Below are 12,708 nucleotides of genomic sequence, written 5' to 3' on the forward strand. Positions count from 1 at the left end.
TAATTCTTTGCATGTTGGATGAATTGCAAAATCTACATCTCTAGGATTACTATCTACACTGGTTGGGCCTCTCCACATTTGATGAGACCTCTTTTCCTGACATTTATGTATATGTTATTCATTTGGCACTTTTGCACTCTGTTTTCTCTATATATGCCCTGGCATCTTATTCTTTTACGATTTTCACTTTTTTGGGAGACGCTATTACTGTTTTGTTTTGCATTGCTTTGTTGGATACTTTATTGATATAAATAGAGAATTTGCAAAAAAAAGGGCAAAATCTGCACAATTGGGTTAAAATGTAGGAAAAGCCACAGTATGCTAAAGTATTTCCAATTCCAAATTTTCCATAACCACTTGACATTTGTAGAAAATAAGAACAGGAACCAGAATACAGAATTGTGCCATAAAGTGAAAACCTATCATTTTAAGATTTGCACTGACAAAAGCAGCATAATACTAAATATTATTGAGGAGACACTGCTACGCTGTTGATAATCAGAGAAGGTTATTTAATAAAGTAAATTAAAATCATGTGCTGTGTGTTTCAACATCCAGCAATGTGCAGGAGAATTAAACAAATTGGGAATGTATGTGACTTAAAGCTAAACTCCGGGATAAGCTAATATTGTCTAAATCAGGGGTCCCCAACCACAGGGCCACGGCTCACTACTAGGTCGTGGCCTCTCTGCAGCCGGTGCAGTAGTGGGCGGCAGCATGAAAGAGCCAGGTGTCCGGCATGAGAGCTGCGTGAATAAGCGAAGCAAGCGGGCGGGCAAACAGAGATGACATCTTCTCTCTCCGCCCCCTGCATCATCACTCTTCCGCCCTCACAGCTGGTGTTATGTCAGCCTCAGTGTCAGAGGTACGGCGGGGAGAAGCGAGATGAAATCATCTCTCCACCTGCCCCACATTACCGCTCTCTCCTGCCTTTACTCGGAACCCATCACAGGCCTCTGTTCTAAATTAACCAGTGCTGCCACCAATGCAGTGACAATTCACATCTGGTGGCAGGAAGCGTGGCAAGTGACAATCCACATCTGGTGGCAGGCAGCATGGCAAGTGACAATACACATCTGGTAGCAGGCAGTGTGCCAAGTAAAAATCCACATCTGGTGGCAGGCAGTATGGCAAGTGACAATCCACATCCGGTGGCGGGAAGTGTCACAAATGACAATCCATATCTGGTGGCAAGTGACAATCCACATCCGGTGTCAGGGAGCATGGCAAGTGACATTCCGCATCTGGTGGCAGGCTGCATGGCAAGTGACATTCTGCATCTGGTGGCAGGCAGCATGGCAAGTGACATTCCGCATCTGGTGGCAGGCAACGTGGCAAGTGATATTCCGCATCTGGTGGCAGGTGACGTGGCAAGTGGCATTCTGCATCTGGTTGCAGGTGATATGGCAAGTCACAAGCTGCATCTGGTGGCAGGTGTCAGTGGCAAGTGACATGCTCAGGGCTCCCACTGATTCTGCATTATGGTAAGTTGAACTACTTAATTTATTACTACAATGTAATAATAGAAAAATTGTGCTTAAATCACCCTGGCACCATATCAAGCAAGGTGCCATGATGATTGAAGCTCTAACACCAGCCATTGACCTGACAAATTGTCCAAAAAAAAAAACGCTTTCCCCCCGTACATAATAACCGCGTTTGTAAAGGCATTTGGTACACACAAACATGCCTTTTACAGCATTCCCTTTACAGGAATATATTTCATAATTTTTTGGGGTGAAAGAGACAAAATATATTTTATTCTAAATAATTAGGGGCACCCACATTAGATTACAGAAATACTCAAATAACTGGGATTGCGAATCCCGAGCCTACATCATAAAAGCTATTAGGTTTTATCAAAAGATTACCATTAACAACAGCTTTCTACACAGCACTATAGCTTGGTATACTTAAAGTCTATCTCTAGGGAAAACCGTTTCAGTTTTGGATAGAGTGGGGATCAGTGTTAAAACCTATGGCAAGTTTTTATTGCCAAGTCTCCATTGAGAAGATTTACCTTTCTGTTTGTTTTGGGGACCATTGTAAAAAAAGAAAGTGAGGGGAAATGCAAAATTTTGAACTGTCCCCAGAACAAAACAGAAGAGGAAATCTTGGGAACATTTGTTCCAGGGGCACCTGCAAAAGTGTGGAATTAAATTGATTCCAAAGGTAAAAAAAAAGCCATACTTACCTGCTCTGTGTAATGGTTTGCACCCAGCAGCTCGATCCTCCTCTTCTCGGGTCCTCTGCCAGTGCTCCTGGCTCCTCACCCCTGCCGAGTGCACCCATAGCAAGCTGCTTGGTATGTGAGCACCTATGCATGCTTGCTCCCGAAACGGCTCTGTGTGTCACAGCTTGGCCCCCCTCAATGGCTGTGCTTGACAATGGCTCTTGCTGCTGCCTCTCTGTCCAATAAGGAGAAAGAAGGCCAGGAGAGTCACTCTCATGCTCATCACTCGATCAAGATTGGGCTCAGGTATGCAGGGCCGCCATCAGGGGGGTACAGGCATTACACCTGTAAGGGGCCCGAATGTTCCCAGGGGCCCAGGCACCCCTCTCCTCATGTCGCGGCGAGAGGAGAGAAAACACTTTCACTTTCAGTTTGCGGCCGGAGGATGAGGTGAGTGATATGCCATGGCAGCACCCCCCGGTTCTCAATTCGCAGCAGCACCCCCCCCCAGTTATCTGCTCCAGGGGGCTCATGCCTGAAGCTGTGAGGGGCCCCAAATTTTCTGATGGCTGCCCTGCAGGAATGTATAAGGGGGGGGAGGGGAGTGCGACATTAATGCAGAAAATGCATTAGGGTAAAAAAAGGTGGACCTTTAGATCCACTCAAACATCATTTTGGGAGATTTCCTCTATGTGTTCCACTTGTAGGACAGAAAGTGGTAATCCTGCAAATAACACACTTCCTGTCCCTTAGGACAGTTATTTATGCATTAACTTTAGAACATTTTAGGAACTGGTGGGTGTACAGTCAGAGTCAACAAGACAAAACTTAATAGGTCCCTATGTACTTGTGAGTATTTTGTCTTCTTGCCGCCAGCCACACATGTTATAAAAGGAAGTGAGATGTCGTTATGAACCTGTCACTTTTTTACAAGGCTTCTGGGAAGTCGTGTGGTTTTTGATCTAGTTTCACAGAACTATATATACAATATTTGTTTTAGCTTCAGCTAAACAGCAGCAAAATGCCATGACTGTCAGTATGTTTTTAATTTCTTAGTCGCCATTTGCTTTTTTTAATGGAAGCTTTAAGGCCTTGTACGCACGACCAGACATGTCCGATGAAAACGGACCGTTTTCATCGGACATGTCTGCTGGGAGGTTTTGGTCTGATGTGTGTACACACCATCAGACCAAATTCCCCGCAGACAGAAAACGCGGCGACGATGACGCGGTGACGTGCGCGAACCAGGAAGTTCAATGCTTCCACGCATGCGACGAATCACTTCGACGCATGCAGGGGATTTCGGTCCGATGGTTAGGTCTACTAACCATCGGACATGTCCGACGGACAGGTTTCCACCAGACAAGTTTCTTAGCATGCTAACAAACTTTTGTCCGCTGGAAACCTGTCCGCTAGGCCGGAAAAATGTCCGCTAGGCCCTACACACGGTCGGACATGTCCGCGGAAACTGGTCCGCGGACCAGTTTCAGCGGACATGTTCGGTCGTGTGTACGAGGCCTAAGTTGTCGTTTAACTATCTGAACTTCATTCAGATGGGCGTTGACAGCAGTCCTACATTCAGGCTCTCTTTTTTTATTGCACCTGCATCTGCCCAGGGCTGTGTGCAGGCAGCATATAGAGGTGAATGCAGATGCAGGCAGGAGCAGGTACACGGATCCGAACACAGAAAATCTGCGTTTTGTTGCATATGTATTAATACCCTGAATTTAAACTGGATATCAGGCTGCTATGTTTCATTTAGTTAAAATATAAAATCCATAATTTAAAAGGGTCTAGTTACACTGAGGAACTACACCACAAACATATCCAATATGCCCCTGGCACTGCTTACTCGCACAGCTGTCAAATACAGCCACTGCATCCTCATAGATTTACATGGGCTGCCTGCTTTCACCACTGGGCATCTTCAGCTGCAAAAACAAATGGCCGATTCAAGTAATATAGGCCTCAGCTCCAATGTGAATGAGGCCTTAGGCCTTAGGATGGCAAAGTTTGAAACAAGTAAATATGATATATTTTGCTATCTATTTACTAATACTAGCAGCATAAACATTAAAAATAGTCAATATTGATTGAGAGAGTGAAGTTTCACTTTAGACATAATTAATTTTGTTTTTCATACTGTCATGTGTATTGTGACAGACCCAACTGGGACAGGGGCTTTTGGAGGGGACTGTAGGGTAGCCTCTTGCCTACTGACTATGGATCCTGGCTTTTGCGGGGGCTCTATTCTTTGGAAGGTGTGTGTCTGGGGGACCTTTGGAGTGGTTTTGCTTCAGATTTGGGTCCATGTCTCCCCAAAAACACACAGACTCTGGGAACCTAGGACCTGAATACAGATTGGGCCTCTATGCCCAAACCAGTATTTAACTCCTAGAGACTCCAAACAAAAGATTAAAATCAGCTTCAAACAACCTGACGCTGGTGTCTCCCACTGTTATGTGTAATCTGTTTATTAGGTGTCTTTCTCTCATTGTATAATTTCCCCATTGTATGCCTCCTAGGTGTGAATCCCCATGGTTACCTATTGTTTCTGTCTGTCTGCTAGTACTGTGTCCATTTTTTTTTTTTTCAAAATTGTTTATTTGTAAACAGGGACAAGGCCGAGCAGGCCGACATGGTACAACCATACACACAGCACACGTAATAGATTAGGTATACAACGAAAAGTAACAACTGTGACAATTTATAGCAAAGTATCCGGGTCACGCGACCGGTCCCCACATTTTCTCTTTATTTCAAGAAAGACCCCCTAAAAGGGGGGGTGTACTATTCCAGAGGGTGTACTGTGTCCATTTCACCTCATTACCAAACTATTGTGTTTATGTTTGTTCATTAGGTGTACTGATATTACTGTTTACAGTATGATTAGAATGCTTAGAATAATGTGATTAAGCTCTTACCTGATTTTGTGTGGTATATATTTTGTGTGGATTTACAATAAAGTCTGTTTCAGTTTTCACCCAAGCTAGTGTTGCCTAGTTCTTGGGTGCAATGCGCAGCTCTAATACCTGGTTTCTGGTTTCAGAGTGGTGGAAGCTGTAACTGGCACGGGCACCCAGGCTGGGTGCCAGACGGTCTGTCACAGTATGTTTAATGGTAAATCTGAAGGTGGGTACACACAGATGAAAATGTAGCCAGTTCAGCAGGGACCAATCAAAGTTTAATCTGTGTGAGGCTCTCCCTGTTTGACAGCCAAAGTCTGCGGGAAAATTTTTCATTTCATCAGTAACTGCAGCCAATTGACTGCAGCACTGATCTGTTTACTCTGACGGCAGAAGAGTCCCCAAATACAACAGTAGGGAGGATTCCTCTATCTATCTCCATCATTTGTGTGGATGGGGGAATCCTTTTGTTTTTTACAGTCAGCCCGCCGGCTGAAGGAAAAAACAAACAAACATGTACTGTATACCCAAAATATTTTCTGCATACCTGTCAAGGCATACCTGTCAAGACTTATCAAGGCATACCTATCAAGACTTATCAAGGCATACCTGTAAAACAGTGGTTCCCAACCTCAGTCTTCAGGTAACACCAACAGGCTGTCTTGGGAATTTCCCTTAGATAAAATAGCTTTCATAAATACAGAGACACTGACATTGATTTGAAAAGTCTGTGTAAGGCCCTGTACACACGACCGAGTTTCTCGGCAGAATTCAGCCAGAAACTCGATGGGAGACGTATTCTGCCGAGAAAACCGGTCGTGTGTACACTTTTCGCCGAGGAAACCGACGAGGATCTCGTCGGGCCAAAAAGAGAACATGTTCTCTATTTCCTCGTTAGTCAATGGGAAAAGTTGGCTCGGCGAGATCCTCGGCGGCTTCACAAAGAAACTCGAGAAGCAAAACGATGTGTTTTGCCCGTCGAGTTTCTCGGACGTGTGTACGAGGGCCTAAGGGGAGTGAAATGCTGAAAACATGACCTGTGGGGGGTACCTGAGGGCTAACAATGGGAACCACTACTGTAAAAGAACACTTTTATGTACACACTCCTTTCTTGATGCCCACACTGATAAATGCAGTCTAGAGAGAACTGCAGGAGACCCAACGGACCGATACACCCAAAAGTGCCATTTTCCCAGGAAAGACCTCAGGGGTCCATTTCTTAGATTGCACTGGTGTAGGAGTAGGTGGATTGTTCCTTTACAGGTATGGCTTCACTAACAATTTTTTTTTAGAGCTACAGGAACACTTTAAGAATGGAATGCAATAGAAAAGGGTGTCTCTTTAAAGAGTCATAGCCTGAACTTGCCTACTATTTAATCTCTTAACGGCCTTTGAGCACCAGTTGAAACTTTCCATGATTCATAGCAATGTACTGAGAGGATACACAGTGTCAAAGACCTGTAGCCGGGAAATGAACACTAATAGTCCTGGAATGTTTACAAAGAACACACTACACTGAAAACTGAGAAAAAAAATATTATCTATTGCGATATACCATCTCACAAATCCTTGTTTCTAATGCTGAAAATTCCTAACCATTAAAAAAAAAAAAACTACCAAAGATTATGAAACACTATATGGATATTACACATTCCACATACAAATAAATAGTACATGTAACCCTTTCCGTGGGCAATTTTTTTTAATATGCACGGGACCAGATTTGTACTCCCTGACCCCTAGCCAGCTATCTTGTGTCACCACCTCCCTCACATGCACTACAGTCGAGTGGCTACCCCTAGCATCAATTCACAAGATCCAAAGTCTAAACCACACAAGACACACAGAGGATGGGCGCACAGAAGCAGAGAAGACAGTTTGCCCACTCTATCAGTACATTTCTAACTGACAGCTAAAAGAATAGACAATCTGCTGCCCTGTACTGTTAGCAGTTTAGTTCTGGGTTTACATAATTAGAGAGCACAAACAGGCCCGGATTTACTCCCTTTGCCGCCCCAAGGCCGGGTCCTTCAATGCCACCCCCCGCCTGCGCAGTACAGGGGGGACATTATCCGCCGGGGGACTTTTTCGGCAACACACGAAGAAGGAGGGGGGGGGGGTTTGCTGCCGAATATGGCATTGAGAGTTGAGGGGTGCTGCTGTCGAAAATTGAGAAGCAGGGGGGGGGGGTGACATTGAGCATTGGGGGGTCTGACAAAATGACATACTGGGGGGGGGGGGGGGGTTGCTGCTGCTGAAAATTACATTGATCTCACCTCCTCTTCCCTCTGTTTTCTCTCCTCTCACCATCCGTGACATGACATAGGGGAACTCCGGAAATGAAAGAGAAAGTGTCCTCTCCTCTCAGCCGCAGTGCCGCCCCTGCACCCACTGCCGCCCCGAGGCCTGGCCTTGTTGGCCTTGTCTGGAATCCGGCCCTGAGCACAAAGTGAAACTCCAAAGTTCACTATTAAACAACAAAAGTGTACAAACAAATCGGGGACAGCCACATTGAGGTCCTAGCAGGAGTGTGTAGGCTGGTGCAGTTAGTCTTCCAACCTGTGGGTGGCCTAGTTTTATTATTGCATGAATTTGGGGAGCCTTGTATTGTAATTGGTCCCTCAGGCTTGGTTCACACCAATCGGGCTGTGCTGCCCGTGTTTGCGTGGGCACAACAGCCAATATTTTTTTGCAAAAAAGAGTTTGTGCACCTTTTCAAAAACATGGCCTCAGGGAAATCGTATGGTCTTTTTGACAATGCAATTTCCCTGCAGCTCCCGCATCGTAAACACGATGCAGGCTGTGATGCATGGGGGTACCATTCAGAATGAATGGAAGCCCTGTGTGTCTCATAAGAGAAGCGTGATTTGACTATAAATGGTTCCCACCAGGGCTCAAGTCCTGCGGGAACGTGTGGGAACGGAGTTCCTGCACTTTTTTCACAGCAGGAACTCAGTTCCCTTTGCAGGACTAGAGCAGGCGAGCTGCCTGAGCCAATCCTTTACTAAGCGGCGATGCCCAGCTCGAGTCACTGTCAGGGGCAGGCGAACCTTAGTAATCCTTTATGTTACTGGCCGCTTCCTGTATATGGATTCATCGGGTAGTGTGCGGGTATTCCGTCACTTCCTCGATGCCGCAATGTCTCCTGGGAGTTTTTGTCATTGTTCCCAGGAGACATTGCGGAGGTCTGCCGCGAGTTATCGTGGGATTTAGAAAGAACTTGCTTCTTTCTAAATCCCGTGATAACTCGCGGCAGACCTTGCGGCATCGAGGAAGTGACGGAATACCCACACACTACCAGATGAATCCATATACAGGAAGGGGCCAGTAACAAAGGATTACTAAGGTACAGTGGATCGAAAAAAACAAAAAACATGCGGTTTAGTAATTTTGCATATGAGCGTATCATTTTTATTTATTTTTTGGTGGGGGAGTGGATCTTGAGTTCCCACACTTTTTTCCCTAGGACTTGACCCCTGGTTCCCACACCCGAAACCAGCCTGCACAGTGTGGACTGAACCTCCAAGACTTCGTTCAGTGCCTTGAGAGAGGAAAATGGTGTTTGACACAGAACTCTTGAGAGACTTTAGTGGCCATGTTGAGTAAGGGAACCTTTTAAATAAGGGACTTCATGTAATTTTTGGCACGCTTCTGGCGAGGGGATGGACAGGGACAGGAATCTGCTTGTGAGGGAAAGTGTGTAGTTTATGGAAAGGTTCCAGCCGATGAGGGATTCTTTAGATCAGGTTCCTTCAAAACATATGCTCTAGTAATTGATACAAAGGTGTGTAGCCGTTGAAGGCTGCTGAATTATCCTGTGTATTCCAGGAAAGGACATTACCACCTTCCCCAGTACCACACCTGACAATATATTTAGTTCCATATATATTTAGTTATAAATATGTAACACCTGGCTACTTTTCATAGCAGGTGCTGCTGTAAATTTAGAGGGTGGCCAGGGAGTTAGTTGCCTCTGACCGTGTTTATTTGACTACATTTTAGGGCCTCTGTACCAGCTTTGGCTGTACTGTGTGTCCACTGTTGTTGTTAGGGGGGCCTCACACCCCAGGCCGACAGGTGACGGCAGTGGAGTCAGGTTAGTGTGGATACTTCTCCTCGGCAGCCAATCAGGAGGGTTGATCGCCTCGCTGTGCATGCTGGGGAGGGGTATTTAGGGGGCGGACGCCATTGGTTCGGCGTCGTCTTCGCTGCCATCTGCCTGGGCAGTTGTCCCACCACCCCATGTGTGGCCCTCATGGCCAGGGTGTGTGCTTCAGTGTACCTGGCTCTGGGACCACATTGGTCCGGAGCAAAGAATCGACCTAGCAGACTCAGTGTGTAGACTATCCTGTGCTGTCTGTCCCGAGGGAGGGAGCTGACCGATGGAGAACCTGTCTGGGAAATACCGAGCACGAGGCTGGTATCTCGAGAGAGGCCTACTGCTTCATCGAAAGGACATTTAGTTGCTAAACGTTGTTCAAGGGAGATTCAAGTGCTTAATCCAGTGTTGAGAAGGATTGTGGACCAAGAACATCTCCGCCCTTTGGGAAGGTCTGTGGCAGAGACTTTGCTAAAGTTCAGAGTGACACTCTGGTTGCTAGTCCGATGAGAGCGGCCTATCCAAATGCACTATACCCACTCTGGCTAGAGTGGGGATGCAATTTGTTGTTGGAAGCAGGACTGCTTCCGAAACCCAGTTACAAGCCTGAATACATTATTCACCACTTCTGCTGTCATCTTATCTACTATTACTTTTACCATTTTACCCTGTTGGGTAATAAAGCACAAGAAAAGATATCTACAGTGTGGACATTGACTTTATTACAGCTCTCATCCAGTACCCTAGACGGCAGAGAAACAGAGGTAACGTGCCACCCAAACAAAACCAGCAGCTCCTTCGGGGGTAGTGCTACATATAGTTTCTCTGTATCACTATATACCTGTGCCAACAACAGTTTTTTTGTCACTTCACTTGCTAAAAACCTATATAAAAGGATATTAGTGCATTGTCTACTGTGAATCACTCTACAGAGCGATTCTTCCCAAACAAGGCACCCAATATAGGCTGCACCTACAAGTGCATCAGCATGCAGGGCAGCAATCTGGACCTTTGATATGCCCTTCTCACACACTGAGCACCTAGCCCCTGTGCATCCAATCCTGGTGTTTTAGTGGCCCGGGAGACACAGATGCAGTATCCTGCCCTGCTGCCTGCAGAGTGTCAAAGTCTATTTCAGCCTGAAATGTGCTGGGCTGTATGGGGTTGATTGTTGTACTTTGTGGTACTTGCATATAGGGCCCTATCCATTCAGGGACAAATGCCTGGAGCACCAGTATTATTACATAAACTTTACCAGGCTGCAGGCAGCAGGGCTGGATGCTATACCTGTGCTTCCTGGATGCACTAAATGCCAAGGTTGGATACACAGGGGCTAGACGTCCAGTGTGCAAAGGGCCTTACCAATAGCCAACCACATCTGCAGGTGGCTGTGTGCCACTGAATGCAGTCCAGAAAGCCCCGAAGCAAAGGGAACCTAAGTGCAGGGGCCACATGACTGGGGGGAACGCTGTGAAGGGTGCACATAGGAAGTGATGTTAGCCAATAGTTAATTTCTCTGCACAGGGGGGCTGGGCCAGCCTGCTAACCCTGTGTTTGTTTTTTAAGCCGCAGGGGGCGGAGCTAGTCATTCAGTCACAAACAGCAGAAGGGATAGCACACAGTTAGCTTTGTCTGTGTTGCTCCCTCTTCCATGGATCAATTGGACGGCCTGCTCGAGCGGTGGAGCAGGGTCCGGGATGGTTTACAGAGCAGCTGTCAGAGATTCTGCCGGGACCGGGGGAAGGTAGGTCGACCGACCCCCCCCGGACTCACCTCACAGTCCTCCGCTACCACAGGTTCGCCAGTGGCGGCTTGGTTGGCGAGGGATGGGGGGACGTGCAGGGGTGGCGTCCTTGCCGGCGAGTCCTTTGGGGGTGCCTGGGGGAGGTTAACAGCCTCTGGGGGCCCTCGGGGGGTCTAAGGCTCCTTTAGCTGTGGCTGTGCCTGCTGAGGCGGGAGTGCCCATCGTAGCTCCGGGGGGGGGCAGTAGAGACTCAGGTGAGTACACCTAGCCCCATGGTAGTTGCTCCTTCCTTCTTAGCAGGTACGGGGTCGAGTATCACTTCTCCGGCGGTAGCTGGAAGTTCTCAGGTGAGTAAAGCAGGGAGTACAGTGGATGGAGTTCGGTTAGCAGACGCAGCTCGGGGTGAGGTTTACATCTGCTACGAGGGACCTCTGGGGTCACATTTGAAGTCGGAAGTGAGGGGGAGGATATGGAAAGGAGACTATGTGGAGATATTCTCGTTGCTGCTGCTGGGATAAATTCAATTTAGTTAAGGTGAAGCCGGATGAAAGCAAAAAGGAGGAGGAAGAAAAGCGGCGGGATCGTCTTATCCCGCGTACTTTTGTCAATTGGGCGCAAGCGTTTTACATTTTTAAGCTAGTGTGATTGTCAAAAAGGCACCGGAGAATTGTTCGGGGTTATTTTGCTATATTGACTCCATTAGCGAAGCGCAGAGGGTGTATGGGGGAGTGGCTTGGCTGCGGTGTGATGACGAGTTTCGGCAGCGCAATGCCTTGAGACCAGCCCTGCGTTGGGATCAGAAGGACATTGGTTTGTGGATGAGGATTATGTCTCAACCCAAGTCAGGGTCTCAGGCCTTTCAGGGGGGGGCCGGGGGCCCGAGCTTCTTTGCCGTCGGCCAGAAAGCGCAAAGGGTTTTGCTGGCAGTGCAATGAGGGCTCCTGCAAGTTCGGGGGTTCCTGTTGTTTCCGCCATGAGTTTTCCGGCTGCGGGGGGGGGGGCACCCTTTGTCCAAGTGCTTTAAAAAAGGAAAGAAACCGGGTGACGCTGGAAAGAGGGATGACATCAATGAGGGTGGAAAAAATGTCTCCGTACCTAAGTAGGTATCCGAACAGGGGGGCAGCGTGTACGTTGTGGTTGGGCTGTAAGTAGGGTTTCCCGATTCTCAGTGAATTGGGGACTATCCCCCCCGGTCACGGCCAACCTGCGTTCGGCGTACGAACACCCTGAAGTGGTTTCTGAGAAACTGCGGAAGGAGGTTATGTTGGGCAGGATGGGGGGGGGCATTTTCTGACTTGCCAATTGGGGAGTGGTGACGCCTTTGGGGGTGGTGCCGAAGCGGGAGTCGAATCAGATCCGGCTTATACATCACCTTTCCCATCCAAAGGGAAGGCCGGTGAATGATGCGATAGATCCAGCCCTGTGCTCAGTATCGTATGCATTATTTGACGAGGCTGTGCGGTGGGTCCAACGTTTTGGTAAGGGGGCACTTATGGCGAAGACTGACATTGAGTCAGCGTTTCGCCTGCTACCGGTGTATCCGGAGAGTTTCAGGTTGTTGGGTTGTCATTGGGAGGGGGAGTTTTTTATGGATAGGTGTTTGCCCTGGGTTGCGCTATTTCTTGTTTGTATTTTGAGCTGTTTGGGTGGTTAAGGATTTGTCGGGCTTGATCGTGATTTTGCATTACCTGGACGACTTTCTGGCGATAGGCCCACCGGATGATCAGTCGTGCCTGATTTTGTTGTCCACCATTCAGCATATTTTCAAGGTTTTTGGTGTTCCGCT

At 47.4% G+C, this 12,708-nt stretch overlaps 1 protein-coding gene across 2 annotated transcripts in view; it reads right to left on the reverse strand.

The window, feature by feature from the left end:
* The window catches only part of SLC38A1 (solute carrier family 38 member 1), a 118,767-nt gene that overhangs the window by 42,667 nt on the left and 63,392 nt on the right, over nucleotides 1-12,708 (reverse strand). The gene's annotated exons all lie outside the window — the stretch shown is intronic.

The sequence above is a fragment of the Rana temporaria genome, chromosome 3, assembly GCF_905171775.1.
Source record: "Rana temporaria chromosome 3, aRanTem1.1, whole genome shotgun sequence".
Lineage (NCBI taxonomy): Eukaryota > Metazoa > Chordata > Amphibia > Anura > Ranidae > Rana > Rana temporaria.